This window comes from Sprattus sprattus, assembly GCF_963457725.1.
Source record: "Sprattus sprattus genome assembly, chromosome: 7".
Classification (NCBI taxonomy): Eukaryota; Metazoa; Chordata; class Actinopteri; order Clupeiformes; family Clupeidae; genus Sprattus; species Sprattus sprattus.
Genome location: NC_137926.1, coordinates 12,749,064 through 12,771,403, shown reverse-complemented (window position 1 = coordinate 12,771,403; position 22,340 = coordinate 12,749,064).

Genomic DNA, 22,340 nt, shown 5'->3' with positions numbered 1-22,340 from the left:
TCACTTGAAACTACCCCAACAAATAGCACTTACCAACTCATCAAAACAGGCCAATGCCATTGTTAGGGTACTGATTGTGACACAGATATGATGCAGCTTCTTTATGCCATCATCTTTTTGCCTATTTCAGAGGAGCATACATACTCAGCAGTGAAACAAAGGGTATGAAACTGAAGAATCATCTCTATCAAGCTACCCCAAAGAGAAGCACTTATTTATAAACTTTTCAAAATGAATGCCTCTGTTTGAGGAAACTTTACAGAAAAACAAGTTTGAGATAGCCATAGATTGAGCACTTGTATGGTTTTCAATTCAGACATTTGAACTGAAGAATCATCTCTATCAAGCTACCCCAAAGAGAAGCACTTATTTATAAACTTTTCAAAATGAATGCCTCTGTTTGAGGAAACTTTACAGAAAAACTATTTTTAGCCTGGAAAGAATGGACACGTGGCATAGAATGTCTTTCTACCTGAGAGACTTGGATGACTTTAATCCAGACCAACACCCCAACTTGATAGCACTTTCTTTGACATTTGATGAGAGAGTTACTAGAGTTGAGGTATCAGTCTGTCTCCTTTCTCTGAAGAATCTTCTGCACTTACATGTAAATGCCTGAAATAAACAACCCCAGAATGCTGATCACTTCTGAGACTACCCCAAAGAGAAGCACTTTCCATTGAATTTAAGAATTAGTGCCACCACTTGAAGTAATCTCATTGTGTTAGTTTGTAACTGTAGTACAAGCTGACTAGGTTCCCACTTGAGAATGTCATCAAAACTACCTCAACAAATAGCACTTGCCATATACTAAACACAGGTCAGTGCCACTGTTAGGGTACTGAGCATGACTAAATTCTGATGCAAATCTTTTGTGCTATCCTCATTTTCTTAGGTCACCTGTCTACTACATACCCAGAGATGTGGCACTTGTGTCCCAGGCCAAGTTCTAGACTTCCTCCAAGCAGCAGTGCATTGTGGATGGTCCCTTCAGCTTTGGTAAGTGTAGGAATGTTCCTTCTGCACAGCTTTTAAAGCATATAGCAGCCCTGCTCCTTTCCAGGTAATTCACAGCCCCTCCCTCAGACACACCCCAATCAGAGACATTGGTCAGCATTTCTTCTTGGCAGATATTCACACATTTCTAAAAAGCGTGAATGCTGGAGAGATTAAGGGAATCTTTGCATAATTGCAATCATGGACAGGCAATACCCTTTAATGGCCCAATATGTCCTCCATCAGAATGTTGACTCCAATTGACCATAGCAACATATCTCAGGTGGGCATCATATCCTGCTGGAATGGTAACAAAGGAGAATCACCTCTGCAGAGACATCCATAGATTGGGCACTTGTATGGTTTTCAATTCAGGCATTTGGACTGACTACCAAGACTACACAGATGAGACTACCCCAAAGTGAAGCACTTATTGCCACATTTCAGAATTAGTGCTGCCATTTGAAGTGATCTCAATGTGTTATTTAGTCAGAAGAGGAATTGGCCCAACTTGCTAGATCAGATGTACTGTATGTCACAGATGAAAAAGTCACTTGAAACTACCCCAACAAATAGCACTTACCAACTCATCAAAACAGGCCAATGCCATTGTTAGGGTACTGATTGTGACACAGATATGATGCAGCTTCTTTATGCCATCATCTTTTTGCCTATTTCAGAGGAGCATACATACTCAGCAGTGAAACAAAGGGTATGAAACTGAAGAATCATCTCTATCAAGCTACCCCAAAGAGAAGCACTTATTTATAAACTTTTCAAAATGAATGCCTCTGTTTGAGGAAACTTTACAGAAAAACAAGTTTGAGATAGCCATAGATTGAGCACTTGTATGGTTTTCAATTCAGACATTTGAACTGACTACTAAGACTACACAGATGAGACTACCCCAAAGTGAAGCACTTATTGCCACATTTCAGAATTAGTGCTGCCATTTGAAGTGATCTCAGTGTGTTATTTAGTCAGAAGCAGGATTGGCCCCAACATGCTAGATCAGATGTATGTCCCAGATGAAAAAGTCACTTGAAACTACCCCAACAAATAGCACTTACCAACTTATCAACACAGGCCAATGCCATTGTTAGGGTACTGATTGTGACAGATGTGGGAACTTCTTTATGCCATCATAGTTTTTGCTTATGTCAATGGAGCCTTCATACTCAGCAGTGAAAACAAAGGGTCCCTGGTATAAACTGAAGAATCATCTCTATCAAGCTACCCCAAAGAGAAGCACTTATTTATAAACTTTTCAAAATGAATGCCTCTGTTTGAGGAAACTTTACAGAAAAACTATTATTAGCCTGGAAAGAATGGACAGGTGGCATAGAATGGCTTTCTACCTGAGAGACTTGGATGACTTTAATCCAGACCAACACCCCAACTTGATAGCACTTTCTTTGACATTTGATGAGAGAGTTACTAGAGTTGAGGTATCAGTCTGTCTCCTTTCTCTGAAGAATCTTCTGCACTTACATGTAATACCTGAAATAAACAACCCCAGAATGCTGATCACTTCTGAGACTAACCCAAAGAGAAGCACTTTCCATTGAATTTAAGAATTAGTGCCACCACTTGAAGTAATCTCATTGTGTTAGTTTGTAACTGTAGTACAAGCTGACTAGGTTCCCACTTGAGAATGTCATCAAAACTACCTCAACAAATAGCACTTGCCATATACTAAACACAGGTCAGTGCCACTGTTAGGGTACTGAGCATGACTAAATTCTGATGCAAATCTTTTGTGCTATCCTCATTTTCTTAGGTCACCTGTCTGCTACATACCCAGAGATGTGGCACTTGTGTCCCAGGCCAAGTTCTAGACTTCCTCCAAGCAGCAGTGCATTGTGGATGGTCCCTTCAGCTTTGGTAAGTGTAGAAATGTTCCTTCTGCACAGCTTTTAAAGCATATAGCAGCCCTGCTCCTTTCCAGGTAATTCACAGCCCCTCCCTCAGACACACCCCAATCAGAGACATTGGTCAGCATTTCTTCTTGGCAGATATTCACACATTTCTAAAAAGCGTGAATGCTGGAGAGATTAAGGGAATCTTTGCATAATTGCAATCATGGACAGGCAGTACCCTTTAATGGCCCAATATGTCCTCCATCAGAATGTTGACTCCAATTGACCATAGCAACATATCTCAGGTGGGCATCATATCCTGCTGGAATGGTAACAAAGGAGAATCACCTCTGCAGAGACATCCATAGATTGGGCACTTGTATGGTTTTCAATTCAGGCATTTGGACTGACTACCAAGACTACACAGATGAGACTACCCCAAAGTGAAGCACTTATTGCCACATTTCAGAATTAGTGCTGCCATTTGAAGTGATCTCAATGTGTTATTTAGTCAGAAGAGGAATTGGCCCAACTTGCTAGATCAGATGTACTGTATGTCACAGATGAAAAAGTCACTTGAAACTACCCCAACAAATAGCACTTACCAACTCATCAAAACAGGCCAATGCCATTGTTAGGGTACTGATTGTGACACAGATATGATGCAGCTTCTTTATGCCATCATCTTTTTGCCTATTTCAGAGGAGCATACATACTCAGCAGTGAAACAAAGGGTATGAAACTGAAGAATCATCTCTATCAAGCTACCCCAAAGAGAAGCACTTATTTATAAACTTTTCAAAATGAATGCCTCTGTTTGAGGAAACTTTACAGAAAAACAAGTTTGAGATAGCCATAGATTGAGCACTTGTATGGTTTTCAATTCAGACATTTGAACTGACTACTAAGACTACACAGATGAGACTACCCCAAAGTGAAGCACTTATTGCCACATTTCAGAATTAGTGCTGCCATTTGAAGTGATCTCAGTGTGTTATTTAGTCAGAAGCAGGATTGGCCCCAACATGCTAGATCAGATGTATGTCCCAGATGAAAAAGTCACTTGAAACTACCCCAACAAATAGCACTTACCAACTTATCAACACAGGCCAATGCCATTGTTAGGGTACTGATTGTGACAGATGTGGGAACTTCTTTATGCCATCATATTTTTTGCTTATGTCAATGGAGCCTTCATACTCAGCAGTGAAAACAAAGGGTCCCTGGTATAAACTGAAGAATCATCTCTATCAAGCTACCCCAAAGAGAAGCACTTATTTATAAACTTTTCAAAATGAATGCCTCTGTTTGAGGAAACTTTACAGAAAAACTATTATTAGCCTGGAAAAAATGGACAGGTGGCATAGAATGGCTTTCTACCTGAGAGACTTGGATGACTTTAATCCAGACCAACACCCCAACTTGATAGCACTTTCTTTGACATTTGATGAGAGAGTTACTAGAGTTGAGGTATCAGTCTGTCTCCTTTCTCTGAAGAATCTTCTGCACTTACATGTAATACCTGAAATAAACAACCCCAGAATGCTGATCACTTCTGAGACTACCCCAAAGAGAAGCACTTTCCATTGAATTTAAGAATTAGTGCCACCACTTGAAGTAATCTCATTGTGTTAGTTTGTAACTGTAGTACAAGCTGACTAGGTTCCCACTTGAGAATGTCATCAAAACTACCTCAACAAATAGCACTTGCCATATACTAAACACAGGTCAGTGCCACTGTTAGGGTACTGAGCATGACTAAATTCTGATGCAAATCTTTTGTGCTATCCTCATTTTCTTAGGTCACCTGTCTACTACATACCCAGAGATGTGGCACTTGTGTCCCAGGCCAAGTTCTAGACTTCCTCCAAGCAGCAGTGCATTGTGGATGGTCCCTTCAGCTTTGGTAAGTGTAGAAATGTTCCTTCTGCACAGCTTTTAAAGCATATAGCAGCCCTGCTCCTTTCCAGGTAATTCACAGCCCCTCCCTCAGACACACCCCAATCAGAGACATTGGTCAGCATTTCTTCTTGGCAGATATTCACACATTTCTAAAAAGCGTGAATGCTGGAGAGATTAAGGGAATCTTTGCATAATTGCAATCATGGACAGGCAGTACCCTTTAATGGCCCAATATGTCCTCCATCAGAATGTTGACTCCAATTGACCATAGCAACATATCTCAGGTGGGCATCATATCCTGCTGGAATGGTAACAAAGGAGAATCACCTCTGCAGAGACATCCATAGATTGGGCACTTGTATGGTTTTCAATTCAGGCATTTGGACTGACTACCAAGACTACACAGATGAGACTACCCCAAAGTGAAGCACTTATTGCCACATTTCAGAATTAGTGCTGCCATTTGAAGTGATCTCAATGTGTTATTTAGTCAGAAGAGGAATTGGCACAACTTGCTAGATCAGATGTACTGTATGTCACAGATGAAAAAGTCACTTGAAACTACCCCAACAAATAGCACTTACCAACTCATCAAAACAGGCCAATGCCATTGTTAGGGTACTGATTGTGACACAGATATGATGCAGCTTCTTTATGCCATCATCTTTTTGCCTATTTCAGAGGAGCCTACATACTCAGCAGTGAAACAAAGGGTATGAAACTGAAGAATCATCTCTATCAAGCTACCCCAAAGAGAAGCACTTATTTATAAACTTTTCAAAATGAATGCCTCTGTTTGAGGAAACTTTACAGAAAAACAAGTTTGAGATAGCCATAGATTGAGCACTTGTATGGTTTTCAATTCAGACATTTGAACTGACTACTAAGACTACACAGATGAGACTACCCCAAAGTGAAGCACTTATTGCCACATTTCAGAATTAGTGCTGCCATTTGAAGTGATCTCAGTGTGTTATTTAGTCAGAAGCAGGATTGGCCCCAACATGCTAGATCAGATGTATGTCCCAGATGAAAAAGTCACTTGAAACTACCCCAACAAATAGCACTTACCAACTTATCAACACAGGCCAATGCCATTGTTAGGGTACTGATTGTGACAGATGTGGGAACTTCTTTATGCCATCATAGTTTTTGCTTATGTCAATGGAGCCTTCATACTCAGCAGTGAAAACAAAGGGTCCCTGGTATAAACTGAAGAATCATCTCTATCAAGCTACCCCAAAGAGAAGCACTTATTTATAAACTTTTCAAAATGAATGCCTCTGTTTGAGGAAACTTTACAGAAAAACTATTATTAGCCTGGAAAGAATGGACACGTGGCATAGAATGGCTTTCTACCTGAGAGACTTGGATGACTTTAATCCAGACCAACACCCCAACTTGATAGCACTTTCTTTGACATTTGATGAGAGAGTTACTAGAGTTGAGGTATCAGTCTGTCTCCTTTCTCTGAAGAATCTTCTGCACTTACATGTAATACCTGAAATAAACAACCCCAGAATGCTGATCACTTCTGAGACTACCCCAAAGAGAAGCACTTTCCATTGAATTTAAGAATTAGTGCCACCACTTGAAGTAATCTCATTGTGTTAGTTTGTAACTGTAGTACAAGCTGACTAGGTTCCCACTTGAGAATGTCATCAAAACTACCTCAACAAATAGCACTTGCCATATACTAAACACAGGTCAGTGCCACTGTTAGGGTACTGAGCATGACTAAATTCTGATGCAAATCTTTTGTGCTATCCTCATTTTCTTAGGTCACCTGTCTACTACATACCCAGAGATGTGGCACTTGTGTCCCAGGCCAAGTTCTAGACTTCCTCCAAGCAGCAGTGCATTGTGGATGGTCCCTTCAGCTTTGGTAAGTGTAGAAATGTTCCTTCTGCACAGCTTTTAAAGCATATAGCAGCCCTGCTCCTTTCCAGGTAATTCACAGCCCCTCCCTCAGACACACCCCAATCAGAGACATTGGTCAGCATTTCTTCTTGGCAGATATTCACACATTTCTAAAAAGCGTGAATGCTGGAGAGATTAAGGGAATCTTTCATAATTGCAATCATGGACAGGCAGTACCCTTTAATGGCCCAATATGTCCTCCATCAGAATGTTGACTCCAATTGACCATAGCAACATATCTCAGGTGGGCATCATATCCTGCTGGAATGGAAACAAAGGAGAATCACCTCTGCAGAGACATCCATAGATTGGGCACTTGTATGGTTTTCAATTCAGGCATTTGGACTGACTACCAAGACTACACAGATGAGACTACCCCAAAGTGAAGCACTTATTGCCACATTTCAGAATTAGTGCTGCCATTTGAAGTGATCTCAATGTGTTATTTAGTCAGAAGAGGAATTGGCACAACTTGCTAGATCAGATGTACTGTATGTCACAGATGAAAAAGTCACTTGAAACTACCCCAACAAATAGCACTTACCAACTCATCAAAACAGGCCAATGCCATTGTTAGGGTACTGATTGTGACACAGATATGATGCAGCTTCTTTATGCCATCATCTTTTTGCCTATTTCAGAGGAGCCTACATACTCAGCAGTGAAACAAAGGGTATGAAACTGAAGAATTATCTCTATCAAGCTACCCCAAAGAGAAGCACTTATTTATAAACTTTTCAAAATGAATGCCTCTGTTTGAGGAAACTTTACAGAAAAACAAGTTTGAGATAGCCATAGATTGAGCACTTGTATGGTTTTCAATTCAGACATTTGAACTGACTACTAAGACTACACAGATGAGACTACCCCAAAGTGAAGCACTTATTGCCACATTTCAGAATTAGTGCTGCCATTTGAAGTGATCTCAGTGTGTTATTTAGTCAGAAGCAGGATTGGCCCCAACATGCTAGATCAGATGTATGTCCCAGATGAAAAAGTCACTTGAAACTACCCCAACAAATAGCACTTACCAACTTATCAACACAGGCCAATGCCATTGTTAGGGTACTGATTGTGACAGATGTGGGAACTTCTTTATGCCATCATAGTTTTTGCTTATGTCAATGGAGCCTTCATACTCAGCAGTGAAAACAAAGGGTCCCTGGTATAAACTGAAGAATCATCTCTATCAAGCTACCCCAAAGAGAAGCACTTATTTATAAACTTTTCAAAATGAATGCCTCTGTTTGAGGAAACTTTACAGAAAAACTATTATTAGCCTGGAAAGAATGGACACGTGGCATAGAATGGCTTTCTACCTGAGAGACTTGGATGACTTTAATCCAGACCAACACCCCAACTTGATAGCACTTTCTTTGACATTTGATGAGAGAGTTACTAGAGTTGAGGTATCAGTCTGTCTCCTTTCTCTGAAGAATCTTCTGCACTTACATGTAATACCTGAAATAAACAACCCCAGAATGCTGATCACTTCTGAGACTACCCCAAAGAGAAGCACTTTCCATTGAATTTAAGAATTAGTGCCACCACTTGAAGTAATCTCATTGTGTTAGTTTGTAACTGTAGTACAAGCTGACTAGGTTCCCACTTGAGAATGTCATCAAAACTACCTCAACAAATAGCACTTGCCATATACTAAACACAGGTCAGTGCCACTGTTAGGGTACTGAGCATGACTAAATTCTGATGCAAATCTTTTGTGCTATCCTCATTTTCTTAGGTCACCTGTCTGCTACATACCCAGAGATGTGGCACTTGTGTCCCAGGCCAAGTTCTAGACTTCCTCCAAGCAGCAGTGCATTGTGGATGGTCCCTTCAGCTTTGGTAAGTGTAGAAATGTTCCTTCTGCACAGCTTTTAAAGCATATAGCAGCCCTGCTCCTTTCCAGGTAATTCACAGCCCCTCCCTCAGACACACCCCAATCAGAGACATTGGTCAGCATTTCTTCTTGGCAGATATTCACACATTTCTAAAAAGCGTGAATGCTGGAGAGATTAAGGGAATCTTTGCATAATTGCAATCATGGACAGGCAGTACCCTTTAATGGCCCAATATGTCCTCCATCAGAATGTTGACTCCAATTGACCATAGCAACATATCTCAGGTGGGCATCATATCCTGCTGGAATGGTAACAAAGGAGAATCACCTCTGCAGAGACATCCATAGATTGGGCACTTGTATGGTTTTCAATTCAGGCATTTGGACTGACTACCAAGACTACACAGATGAGACTACCCCAAAGTGAAGCACTTATTGCCACATTTCAGAATTAGTGCTGCCATTTGAAGTGATCTCAATGTGTTATTTAGTCAGAAGAGGAATTGGCACAACTTGCTAGATCAGATGTACTGTATGTCACAGATGAAAAAGTCACTTGAAACTACCCCAACAAATAGCACTTACCAACTCATCAAAACAGGCCAATGCCATTGTTAGGGTACTGATTGTGACACAGATATGATGCAGCTTCTTTATGCCATCATCTTTTTGCCTATTTCAGAGGAGCCTACATACTCAGCAGTGAAACAAAGGGTATGAAACTGAAGAATCATCTCTATCAAGCTACCCCAAAGAGAAGCACTTATTTATAAACTTTTCAAAATGAATGCCTCTGTTTGAGGAAACTTTACAGAAAAACAAGTTTGAGATAGCCATAGATTGAGCACTTGTATGGTTTTCAATTCAGGCATTTGAACTGACTACTAAGACTACACAGATGAGACTACCCCAAAGTGAAGCACTTATTGCCACATTTCAGAATTAGTGCTGCCATTTGAAGTGATCTCAGTGTGTTATTTAGTCAGAAGCAGGATTGGCCCCAACATGCTAGATCAGATGTATGTCCCAGATGAAAAAGTCACTTGAAACTACCCCAACAAATAGCACTTACCAACTTATCAACACAGGCCAATGCCATTGTTAGGGTACTGATTGTGACAGATGTGGGAACTTCTTTATGCCATCATATTTTTTGCTTATGTCAATGGAGCCTTCATACTCAGCAGTGAAAACAAAGGGTCCCTGGTATAAACTGAAGAATCATCTCTATCAAGCTACCCCAAAGAGAAGCACTTATTTATAAACTTTTCAAAATGAATGCCTCTGTTTGAGGAAACTTTACAGAAAAACTATTTTTAGCCTGGAAAGAATGGACACGTGGCATAGAATGTCTTTCTACCTGAGAGACTTGGATGACTTTAATCCAGACCAACACCCCAACTTGATAGCACTTTCTTTGACATTTGATGAGAGAGTTACTAGAGTTGAGGTATCAGTCTGTCTCCTTTCTCTGAAGAATCTTCTGCACTTACATGTAATACCTGAAATAAACAACCCCAGAATGCTGATCACTTCTGAGACTACCCCAAAGAGAAGCACTTTCCATTGAATTTAAGAAATAGTGCCACCACTTGAAGTAATCTCATTGTGTTAGTTTGTAACTGTAGTACAAGCTGACTAGGTTCCCACTTGAGAATGTCATCAAAACTACCTCAACAAATAGCACTTGCCATATACTAAACACAGGTCAGTGCCACTGTTAGGGTACTGAGCATGACTAAATTCTGATGCAAATCTTTTGTGCTATCCTCATTTTCTTAGGTCACCTGTCTACTACATACACGGAGATGTGGCACTTGTGTCCCAAGCCAAGTTCTAGACTTCCTCCAAGCAGCAGTGCATTGTGGATGGTCCCTTCAGCTTTGGTAAGTGTAGGAATGTTCCTTCTGCACAGCTTTTAAAGCATATAGCAGCCCTGCTCCTTTCCAGGTAATTCACAGCCCCTCCCTCAGACACACCCCAATCAGAGACATTGGTCAGCATTTCTTCTTGGCAGATATTCACACATTTCTAAAAAGCGTGAATGCTGGAGAGATTAAGGGAATCTTTGCATAATTGCAATCATGGACAGGCAATACCCTTTAATGGCCCAATATGTCCTCCATCAGAATGTTGACTCCAATTGACCATAGCAACATATCTCAGGTGGGCATCATATCCTGCTGGAATGGTAACAAAGGAGAATCACCTTTGCAGAGACATCCATAGATTGGGCACTTGTATGGTTTTCAATTCAGGCATTTGAACTGACTACTAAGACTACACAGATGAGACTACCCCAAAGTGAAGCACTTATTGCCACATTTCAGAATTAGTGCTGCCATTTGAAGTGATCTCAGTGTGTTATTTAGTCAGAAGCAGGATTGGCCCCAACATGCTAGATCAGATGTATGTCCCAGATGAAAAAGTCACTTGAAACTACCCCAACAAATAGCACTTACCAACTCATCAAAACAGGCCAATGCCATTGTTAGGGTACTGATTGTGAAACAGATATGATACAGCTTCTTTATGCCATCATCTTTTTGCCTATTTCAGAGGAGCCTACATACTCAGCAGTGAAACAAAGGGTATGAAACTGAAGAATCATCTCTATCAAGCTACCCCAAAGAGAAGCACTTATTTATAAACGTTTCAAAATGAATGCCTCTGTTTGAGGAAACTTTACAGAAAAACAAGTTTGAGATAGCCATAGATTGAGCACTTGTATGGTTTTCAATTCAGACATTTGAACTGACTACTAAGACTACACAGATGAGACTACCCCAAAGTGAAGCACTTATTGCCACATTTCAGAATTAGTGCTGCCATTTGAAGTGATCTCAGTGTGTTATTTAGTCAGAAGCATGATTGGCCCCAACATGCTAGATCAGATGTATGTCCCAGATGAAAAAGTCACTTGAAACTACCCCAACAAATAGCACTTACCAACTTATCAACACAGGCCAATGCCATTGTTAGGGTACTGATTGTGACAGATGTGGGAACTTCTTTATGCCATCATATTTTTTGCTTATGTCAATGGAGCCTTCATACTCAGCAGTGAAAACAAAGGGTCCCTGGTATAAACTGAAGAATCATCTCTATCAAGCTACCCCAAAGAGAAGCACTTATTTATAAACTTTTCAAAATGAATGCCTCTGTTTGAGGAAACTTTACAGAAAAACTATTATTAGCCTGGAAAGAATGGACACGTGGCATAGAATGTCTTTCTACCTGAGAGACTTGGATGACTTTAATCCAGACCAACACCCCAACTTGATAGCACTTTCTTTGACATTTGATGAGAGAGTTACTAGAGTTGAGGTATCAGTCTGTCTCCTTTCTCTGAAGAATCTTCTGCACTTACATGTAATACCTGAAATAAACAACCCCAGAATGCTGATCACTTCTGAGACTACCCCAAAGAGAAGCACTTTCCATTGAATTTAAGAATTAGCGCCACCACTTGAAGTAATCTCATTGTGTTAGTTTGTAACTGTAGTACAAGCTGACTAGGTTCCCACTTGAGAATGTCATCAAAACTACCTCAACAAATAGCACTTGCCATATACTAAACACAGGTCAGTGCCACTGTTAGGGTACTGAGCATGACTAAATTCTGATGCAAATCTTTTGTGCTATCCTCATTTTCTTAGGTCACCTGTCTACTACATACCCAGAGATGTGGCACTTGTGTCCCAGGCCAAGTTCTAGACTTCCTCCAAGCAGCAGTGCATTATGGATGGTCCCTTCAGCTTTGGTAAGTGTAGAAATGTTCCTTCTGCACAGCTTTTAAAGCATATAGCAGCCCTGCTCCTTTCCAGGTAATTCACAGCCCCTCCCTCAGACACACCCCAATCAGAGACATTGGTCAGCATTTCTTCTTGGCAGATATTCACACATTTCTAAAAAGCGTGAATGCTGGAGAGATTAAGGGAATCTTTGCATAATTGCAATCATGGACAGGCAGTACCCTTTAATGGCCCAATATGTCCTCCATCAGAATGTTGACTCCAATTGACCATAGCAACATATCTCAGGTGGGCATCATATCCTGCTGGAATGGTAACAAAGGAGAATCACCTCTGCAGAGACATCCATAGATTGGGCACTTGTATGGTTTTCAATTCAGGCATTTGGACTGACTACCAAGACTACACAGATGAGACTACCCCAAAGTGAAGCACTTATTGCCACATTTCAGAATTAGTGCTGCCATTTGAAGTGATCTCAATGTGTTATTTAGTCAGAAGAGGAATTGGCCCAACTTGCTAGATCAGATGTACTGTATGTCACAGATGAAAAAGTCACTTGAAACTACCCCAACAAATAGCACTTACCAACTCATCAAAACAGGCCAATGTCATTGTTAGGGTACTGATTGTGACACAGATATGATGCAGCTTCTTTATGCCATCATCTTTTTGCCTATTTCAGAGGAGCATACATACTCAGCAGTGAAACAAAGGGTATGAAACTGAAGAATCATCTCTATCAAGCTACCCCAAAGAGAAGCACTTATTTATAAACTTTTCAAAATGAATGCCTCTGTTTGAGGAAACTTTACAGAAAAACAAGTTTGAGATAGCCATAGATTGAGCACTTGTATGGTTTTCAATTCAGACATTTGAACTGACTACTAAGACTACACAGATGAGACTACCCCAAAGTTAAGCACTTATTGCCACATTTCAGAATTAGTGCTGCCATTTGAAGTGATCTCAGTGTGTTATTTAGTCAGAAGCAGGATTGGCCCCAACATGCTAGATCAGATGTATGTCCCAGATGAAAAAGTCACTTGAAACTACCCCAACAAATAGCACTTACCAACTCATCAAAACAGGCCAATGCCATTGTTAGGGTACTGATTGTGACAGATGTGGGAACTTCTTTATGCCATCATAGTTTTTGCTTATGTCAATGGAGCCTTCATACTCAGCAGTGAAAACAAAGGGTCCCTGGTATAAACTGAAGAATCATCTCTATCAAGCTACCCCAAAGAGAAGCACTTATTTATAAACTTTTCAAAATGAATGCCTCTGTTTGAGGAAACTTTACAGAAAAACTATTATTAGCCTGGAAAGAATGGACACGTGGCATAGAATGTCTTTCTACCTGAGAGACTTGGATGACTTTAATCCAGACCAACACCCCAACTTGATAGCACTTTCTTTGACATTTGATGAGAGAGTTACTAGAGTTGAGGTATCAGTCTGTCTCCTTTCTCTGAAGAATCTTCTGCACTTACATGTAATACCTGAAATAAACAACCCCAGAATGCTGATCACTTCTGAGACTACCCCAAAGAGAAGCACTTTCCATTGAATTTAAGAATTAGTGCCACCACTTGAAGTAATCTCATTGTGTTAGTTTGTAACTGTAGTACAAGCTGACTAGGTTCCCACTTGAGAATGTCATCAAAACTACCTCAACAAATAGCACTTGCCATATACTAAACACAGGTCAGTGCCACTGTTAGGGTAGTGAGCATGACTACATTCTGATGCAAATCTTTTGTGCTATCCTCATTTTCTTAGGTCACCTGTCTACTACATACCCAGAGATGTGGCACTTGTGTCCCAGGCCAAGTTCTAGACTTCCTCCAAGCAGCAGTGCATTATGGATGGTCCCTTCAGCTTTGGTAAGTGTAGAAATGTTCCTTCTGCACAGCTTTTAAAGCATATAGCAGCCCTGCTCCTTTCCAGGTAATTCACAGCCCCTCCCTCAGACACACCCCAATCAGAGACATTGGTCAGCATTTCTTCTTGGCAGATATTCACACATGTCTAAAAAGCGTGAATGCTGGAGAGATTAAGGGAATCTTTGCATAATTGCAATCATGGACAGGCAGTACCCTTTAATGGCCCAATATGTCCTCCATCAGAATGTTGACTCCAATTGACCATAGCAACATATCTCAGGTGGGCATCATATCCTGCTGGAATGGTAACAAAGGAGAATCACCTCTGCAGAGACATCCATAGATTGGGCACTTGTATGGTTTTCAATTCAGGCATTTGGACTGACTACCAAGACTACACAGATGAGACTACCCCAAAGTGAAGCGCTTATTGCCACATTTCAGAATTAGTGCTGCCATTTGAAGTGATCTCAATGTGTTATTTAGTCAGAAGAGGAATTGGCCCAACTTGCTAGATCAGATGTACTGTATGTCACAGATGAAAAAGTCACTTGAAACTACCCCAACAAATAGCACTTACCAACTCATCAAAACAGGCCAATGCCATTGTTAGGGTACTGATTGTGACACAGATATGATGCAGCTTCTTTATGCCATCATCTTTTTGCCTATTTCAGAGGAGCATACATACTCAGCAGTGAAACAAAGGGTATGAAACTGAAGAATCATCTCTATCAAGCTACCCCAAAGAGAAGCACTTATTTATAAACTTTTCAAAATGAATGCCTCTGTTTGAGGAAACTTTACAGAAAAACAAGTTTGAGATAGTCATATATTGAGCACTTGTATGGTTTTCAATTCAGACATTTGAACTGACTACTAAGACTACACAGATGAGACTACCCCAAAGTGAAGCACTTATTGCCACATTTCAGAATTAGTGCTGCCATTTGAAGTGATCTCAATGTGTTATTTAGTCAGAAGAGGAATTGGCCCACTGTACTGTATGTCACAGATGAAAAAGTCACTTGAAACTACCCCAACAAATAGCACTTACCAACTCATCAACACAGGCCAATGCCATTGTTAGGGTACTGATTGTGACAGATGTGGGAACTTCTTTATGCCATCATAGTTTTTGCTTATGTCAATGGAAAACAAAGGGTGCCTGGTATGAAACTGAAGAATCATTTCTATCAAGCTACCCCAAAGAGAAGCACTTACTTATAAACTATTCAAACTGAATGCCTCTGTTTGAGGAAACTTTACAGAAAAACAATTTTTAGCCTGGAAAGAATGGACACATGGCATAGAATGTCTTTCTACCTGAGAGACTTGGATGACTTTAATCCAGACCAACACCCCAACTTGATAGCACTTTCTTTGACATTTGATGAGAGAGTTACTAGAGTTGAGGTATCAGTCTGTCTCCTTGTTAGGGTACTGATTGTGACACAGCTATGATGCAGCTTCTTTATGCCATCATCTTTTTGCCTATTTCAGAGGAGCATACATAATTAGCAGTGAAACAAAGGGTATGAAACTGAGTATCATCTCTATCAAGCTACCCCAAAGAGAAGCACTTATTTATAAACTTTTCCAAATTAATGCCTCTCTTTGAGGAAACTTTACAGAAAAACAAGTTTGAGATAGCCATAGATTGAGCACTTGTATGGTTTTCAATTCAGACATTTGAACTGACTACTAAGACGACACAGATGAGACTACCCCAAAGTGAAGCACTTATTGCCACATTTCAGAATTAGTGCTGCCATTTGAAGTGATCTCAGTGTGTTATTTAGTCAGAAGCAGGATTGGCCCCACATGCTAGATCAGATGTATGTCACAGATAAAAAAAGTCACTTGAAACTACCCCAACAAAAAGCACTTACCAACTCATCAACACAGGCCAATGCAAACAAAGGGCGACTGGCATGAAACCGAGGAATCCTCTCTATCAAGCTACCCCAAAGAGAAGCACTTATCTATAAACGTTTCAAAATGAATGCCGCTGTTTGAGGAAACTTTACAGAACCACAAGTTTGAGCCTGGAAAGAATGGACAGAAGGTATAGAATGTCTTTCTACCTGAGAGACCATGACTTTATTCCAGACAAACACCCCAACTTGAAAGCGCTTTCCTTGAGATTTGATTTACTAGAGTTGAGGTATCAGTCTGTCTCCTTTCTCTGAGGCATCTTCTGCACTTACATCTATACGTCTGAAACAAACAAAAATGCTGATCATTCCTGAGACTACCCAAAAGAGAAGCACTTTTCATTGCATTTAGGCAAAGGAGGGAGATAAGAGAAAGAGGTACAAAAAGGGGTTTGAGGGTGGAGCCACTAGCCAAACTCACCAACCAGCACTCACTATTTTGTTTTAGCTCCACCCATCATAGCTCCACCCATCAACATTAGCTTGACTCATCTGTGTATAAATGTGAGGCATTCTATCCTAGAGCTCATTCCACCTGGAAGAAGCGCACTACTGAGCTTAATCTTCCCTCAATGGCTGAATCCAGAAGGCAATATTGATTTGAACAACTGTTAGAGAACTAAAGCTGATTTTTTCCAGAGATCGCTTCATCTTCACTGACTGGTCATCACTGAGAAATGGCTCCTGGGTAAGGAATATTTAAGTTTTTCCTGTTTTTTTTTTTCATAAATTCATGGAATTTGTATAGCCTGTAGAGTTAAAACTAAAAAAAGTTAAACCCAAAACCAAGCTAATTTTTTTAAGTATTTTTTTCTTAAGCAGGTTTTGACAATAATTTAGAAGTGCAGTGAATCTCAATTCATTGGACTATAAGCACCTGCCTAAGGATATGAATTGTCACAACAGTGAACCTGTTAATTCCTGCACCATCTCCTGACTCAGAAAGTGATATTCAGGTTAATTGCTCATGTTTTACCATGTTTTAAACTTTTGTTGTGATGACTTATGGATTAATGTTTTTTTTTTTCTTTTTCCAGGAAACCAAACAGACACTATCTCCTCTGTCCAGTTTGTGTTAAGACCCAAGAATCGCTAAGCTGTCACCTGCGCAGATCATGTATGAAGGATAAGCCAGAATCAGACAGAGAAGAGGTGCTTGAAAAGGCCAAGAATGATGTGTTAGACCTCCTGAAGACTGGACGGGCTTTTAGCTATTCAGTTCTTAGCCGCATTATCTCATCTTCAAATCCACTCGAGAAAATTATTAGGGAGCTGAAACATCATCACTTGTTTGTGACCGGAGAGCCTACACCTTTGCCCAATGGCAATCCAATGTTGGTTGCAGAAACTGGTTGTCTACCAGGTCCAGCCTCCAGGTCCAGCCTCTCATCCACTTCGTCCAAGGCTGTGAAATTTTCTTTCAGCTCCTCGTTAGACGAGTCGTCAGATTCAGACACATCTTCGTCGGAATCCGGAAAGGAAGAAACACCTGACGTGGAAAATGCGAGCAGCGGTGAACCTACATCTTTGCCCAATGGCAATCCAATGTTGGTTGCAGAAACTGGTTGTCTTCCAGGTCCAGCCTCCAGGTCCAGTCTCTCGTCCACTTCGTCCAAGGCTGTCAAATTTTCTGGCAGCTCCTCGTCAGACAAGTTGTCAGATTCAGACACATCTTCGTCGACATCCGGAGAGGGAGAGTCGTCTGACGTGGAATCTACGAGCAGCGGTGAACTGTTTCAATGTAACCGAGAAACCACTGACAAGGCCAGACCCTCACTGAAGAAAGCAAACGAAATGGGGATTCTGAAAAAGCATTCTCTAGATCATCCACTGCTTCATGACTTTGCCGAACACCTACGGGTCGTTATGCAAAATACGAAGTACAAACAGGAGGTTGAGAGTGTTTCTCGGTACCTCTATTATGCCGACCCTTCCGAACCATCCTTGAAGTTTGTCAGGGACAGAGAGAAGCTCTTAAACTACACAAGAAAACAGTTCAAGGCAAATTATCGGGCACAAACTTCAGTGAATTACCTCAAGTGCTTGGAAAGGTTGGTACTTTTGTGTTTTATTATGAGGTCAACAGTTTACACTATAAACATAAATACTTGTTATTACATGTACATAATTAAATCCATCTCCTTCCTCCTTACAGATTCTTGGATTACAACCTTTGTTGGACCAATTTGAGAAAGGATGACAAGGCACTCTATAATGAGTGCTCTGATTTTGTGGATTACATTGGCTCTGTGCAGAATATCCTCTCTAAGAAAGTGAGCAAAGAGATCGTATCTAAGAGGCAAGCCATGTTCATGGATAAAGATGATCTTAGACCTCGTGACTGCTTGGCTATTTTCGAAAAAGCTGAGAAAGAATTTTTGAACATCATGGATCAACTTACTGACAGCTCTACTCTCCCCCTGGCGGCTTCTCAGTGCATATTTGTGCTCTACTATCTGGAGGCAATCGTCATACTGAAACACCTCCAAATGCCATGTGTGGTGGCAAACATGAAGGTGAGTGCTACTGTCCAATTTTGATAGGTGAACTGTTTCAATGTAACCGAGAAACAGCTTCCAATGCCAGAACCTCACTGAAGAAAGCGAACGCAATGGGGATTCTGAAAAAGCATTCTCTAGATCTTCCACTGCTTCAGGGCTTTGCCGAACACCTACTAATCATAACATTCACTAATCAATGGCATGTCCTCATTTTCTACAGGTTGCCGAATGGCTTGGGCGGAGACGAGAAACTGAACATGCAATCATTTTTGTAAAGGACCACAAGACGGCATCACAGTTTGTGGTCGGAATTGCCTTGTCCAAGCAGGAGGAGGAGTGGTTTGAAAAATACTACACAAGAGTGCGACCACAGCACCTTGCTGCCAAAGGGAAACGCAAGCGGGATGACAAGGATGGAGATGATTTTTTCTTTGTCTCCTCCACAGGGAAAAAAATCAACAACCCAACCAATGACCTGGACCGCCTGCATGAAAAGCATAACCTCCCCCATGTGAACAGCCAGACTGTGCGGAGAATATTTGAGACGGAAGCTAAACTCAGTTTATTAGACACCACAGTTAACACACCAATCTATTAGACACTACACACTGCCTGTTGCAGCTCAGCCTGGCTCACTCTCACACACACACATGCACCCACAGGCCCTGACTGTTAAGGCTGCGCTTGTTTTTGTCCCTTGCTTTTGCTTTGTTTCACCTTCATCCTTTTATGTTACTTCCTGTCTGCCATTGTTTCCTTCCTGTGTCTTGTCCTTCTACTTTTTCCTGCCATGTGCTCCCTTGTTGTTGTCCGTGTCTCCACCCCTCACCTGTTCTCAATTATCTGCCTGTTGGTTTGCCAGATTAAGTTCACCTGTGTCTTGTTGTCTAGTTCCCCCTTTGGTATTTAAGTTCAGTCTGTCTTGTGTTTTTTGTCGGTTAGTCATTTTTAGCATGGTGAGAGTTCTGTTCTATTTAGCTGTGTGCTTTCTTGTATTCCTGCTCTGCCCTGCTTCCACGCCTTTTTTTTTCTCAGCCTTTGTTTTGGTACCTAATTTGGGATCTTTTGTATTTTGTCAATTCTAGTTTTTGCCGGATCATTTGTGTGTTTGCCTTGGGACTTTTGAGTTAAGCCTTTACTGTAAATAAACCTTTACTGTAAATAAACCTTAAACGATCCCTGCATCTGGTCTGCAATTGGGTCTTTAACCTCCGAATCGTGTCACTGCCTGTATGACACTTTGACTGTACAGCTGACCCCAGGCCACACTCATAACCCCCAGAGACCCTGACTACTACTGACAGTCTGACTAGAGAGGTCACCCTACCCAGGCCTCAAACATGACTTCCAGCCAGGCCCAGACCTCGGGTACAACAAGGCAAGCACAACAAGTGATTTTTTTTTTATTAAACTTTTATTAAACCCCATTGGGAAATCATGGTACATTAAATATACATAACGGGAAAACAATTTGTCTGTCTGGTACATTACTCAATGTTCAGTCAAATATCATGGCCAACACCAGCTCGAGATGAAAACCAGCATCGCAGCGGGAATATACCGTACATGAAATGCTTCACAAGAGCTGACTAGCTTAGAGATATACTCTCCTCAGGATACGCATAATTGTAGTATACAAACTGTGCAGACGACCTTTTCACATTACAATCACTTGGCAATCACAAATCCTACTTGCGTATTATCAGCGCACTCACAACATGCACACTTTGAAAAACATAGCGACTGACAGATACCGGCATCTCAGTCATTCATTCATTCTCTAAAACAAGTAGCGTATACAAAACGAAATAAACATGGCAAGTAATTTTGAAGGGAGGAGGTGTCTGATGAAGAAATTTGGGTAATCTTCACGGCTGATCCTGATGATCCTATGTTGATGCCGACGAAGATGTGTCTAAATCTTACGACTCATCTGACGAGGAGCTGCCACAAAATTTGACAGCCGCCAACGAAGTGGATGAGAGGCTGGACCTGGAAGACAGTGAGGTGTCTTTGAGTGGCAAATGGGAAATATCATCCCAAGTAAACTTTGCCAGGGGCTGTTCTGGTGTTATAAGGCGTCCAAATAACAACTAGGCAGAATGTTATAAATTGTTTATGACAACCTCAATAATGGACATGATTGTGGCTGAGACCAACACCTATGCTCATTCACTCAGAGAAACATTTAGCAATGGGAAGCTAGCTAAGTGGGTAGACACAACTGCCGCAGAACTGTATGTGTCTTCTTATTTTTATTTCAGTTCAGTATGGACATGACATTTTGAACATATCTGGGATTTTTTTTTTTTCACATTGATTGTAGTAACTGATAATAATACAATACAATACAATAAAAGTACAATAGACAAAAAATGAAAAAGAGAAAACATAATAATAAAACAAAAAGACAAACACAACAAAGCAAACTTCAAATTAAAGGGTGGCGGGTGACCACTGAATAGAAGCTGTTATTACTTTATGGTAAACCAATCGCAACCTTGTGCTGTGGAATTTTATTTTGTGTCTTGACTTAATCTAGGGACAATGTGATGAGCGTCTTGACATAATCCAGAAAAGGTCCCCCATATTTGATTGTAGTTATTTGCTGATCCTTTCAAAGAGTGTCTTATTTTTTCAAGAGTTTGAGAAAATAAAGTGCATCCTTGACCCAGTTTGTGAATGTTGGGGGTTTGCAGTCTTTCCATTTGATCAAAACCATCCGCCTGGCAAGGAGCGTGAGGAAAGCAATGCTATTTGATTGTGCCCTAGTTAGACCCAGATGCTCAGGTGTAGCCCCAAATTACCCAATTAATGGGCATGGCGACATTGGCTGTCCCAGGAAGCCATCAGAATAAGTGGTGCCATTTGAAGTGATCTCAAAGTGAAAAATAATTTTAGCCTGGAAAGAATGGACACATGGCATAGACTGTCGTTCTACCTGAGAGACCTGGATGACTTTAATCCAGACCAACACCCCAACTTGATACCACTTTCTTTGACATTTGATGAGAGAGTTACTAGAGTTGAGGTATCAGTCTGTCTCCTTTCTCTGAAGCAGCTTCTGCACTTACATGTATATGCCTGAAACAAACATGCCAAAAATGCTGATCACTTCTGAGACTACCCCAAAGAGAAGTTTGTAACTGTAGTACAAGCTGAATAGTTTCCCACTTCCCGCTGTTATCTTGGCAAAGGGAGGCTGCACAAAACATTAAATTAAGGGGTTCCAATAATTGTGGCACACATGTGTTGGGGGAAAATATGTATTTAATGTCAACAGTTTTTTTTTTTCTTTCAATAATTTTACTTCAATGAAAAGGTAGGATTTTTGTGAATATTTTGAGTGAAAGACCAAGAGGATAAACAGCAAAGACATATTTTTTCATAGCCTGTTTTGCTCATATAAGGGTTCACTAAGGGTGCCAATAATTGTGGAGGGCACTGTATAGAAAGGTGGTCAGCACCATATAAAAAAGAGGGGTATACACAATAATCAATTAGTGTTCACTGCACAATATGAATCCTGAAACACCAACACAGTATTTACCATGTACTAAATACAGTATATAATTATAATATTAATGCTATTACATCCTAATCCCTGGCCTGCAAAACAAACATTTTACTCCAGTGGTTTGGCCAAACCATTTCACGGTCCCGACAGCCTTAATAGGGTATCACGGCCAATCAAATTAAGATTGGAACCGTATATACTGTATATTCCTCTTAGTTCCGGTG